Here is a 1,416-nt window from a genome sequence, read left to right as displayed (position 1 = left end):
TGTTTGTATTAGTCCATTTTCACACTGCTGTAAAGAAGTACCTGAGACTGGGTAATTTATAAACAAAAGAGGTTTATTTGACTCACAGTTCTGCATAGCTGGCAAAGCTTCAGGAATCTTGCAATCATGGTAGAAGGTGAAGGGGAAGCAAGGCATGTCTTACATGGCAGCAGGAGAGACAGAAAGCAAAGAAAGCCACACACTTTTTTCTTTCTTTTTTCTTAAGACAGAGTCTCGCACTGTTGCCAGGGCTGGAGTGCAATGGTATTATCTCGGCTCACTGCAGCCTCTGCCTCCCGGGTTTAAGCAATTTTCCTGCCTCAGTCTCCTAAGTAGCTGGGATTACAAGCACCCGCCACCACACCCAGCTAATTTTTGTGTTTTTAGTAGAAACAGGGTTTCACCATGTAGGTCAGGCTGGTCTCAAACTCCTGACCTTGTGATCCACCCGCCTTGGCCTCCCAAAGTGCTAGAATTACAGGCGTGAGCCACAGTACCCGGCCTGCCACACACTTTTAAACCATCAGATCTTGTGAGAAATCACTATCACAAGAACAGCATGGGGGAAACCAATCACCTTCCACCAGGTCCCTCTATGGGGATTATAATTCGAGATGATATTTGGGTGGGGACATAGAGTCAAACCATATCGGTAGTGCATGCCTGTATTCCCAGCTACTTGTAAAGCTGAGGTCGGGGGACGGCTTGAGCTCAGGAGGTATTTTCCTTTCACCAGCGTGCCCAACACGGTAAAACCCCTTCTCTACCAAAAATACAAAAATTAGCTGAGTGTAGTGGCAGGTGCCTGTAATTCCAGCTACTTGGGAGGCTGAGGCAGGAGAATCATTTGAACCTGGGAGGCAGAGATTGCAGTGAGCCGAGATCCCGCGACAGTGAGTTATAATGGCACCACCCACTCCAGCCTAGGCAACAGAGCGAGACCCTGACTCTATAACAATAATAATAATCAATTAACAAACCTAGGACTGAGGAATGGTGTTGCAGGAAAAAATTACCATCAGAGGTCCTTTTTTGCAGCTCTCTCTATACTCCCCATCAGCCAAGCCTTTCATGAAGTCACCAAAGTCTTCACACAGAATCTCAAAAAAAGGACACCTGGCTGGGCACGGTGGCTCACACCTATAATCCCAGCACCTTGGGAGGTCGAAGTGGGCCATTCACTTAAGGTCAGAAGTTCAAGACCAGCCTGGCCGACATAGTGAAACCCCTTCCCCACTAAATATATAAAAATTAGCCAGACATAGTGGTACATGCCTATAGTTCTAGCTACTCAGCAGGCTGAGACAGAAGAACTGCTTGAACCTGGGAGGTGGAGATTGCGGTAAACCAACATTTCACCACTGCACTCCAGACTGGGTGACAAAATGAGACTCCATCTCAGAAAAACAAAAAAAC

Source organism: Cebus imitator, unplaced genomic scaffold (assembly GCF_001604975.1).
Source record: "Cebus imitator isolate Cc_AM_T3 unplaced genomic scaffold, Cebus_imitator-1.0 Scaffold285, whole genome shotgun sequence".
Taxonomy (NCBI): domain Eukaryota; kingdom Metazoa; phylum Chordata; class Mammalia; order Primates; family Cebidae; genus Cebus; species Cebus imitator.
The sequence above is the reverse complement of the archived record's forward strand: the minus strand, read 5'-3'. Positions refer to the sequence as shown.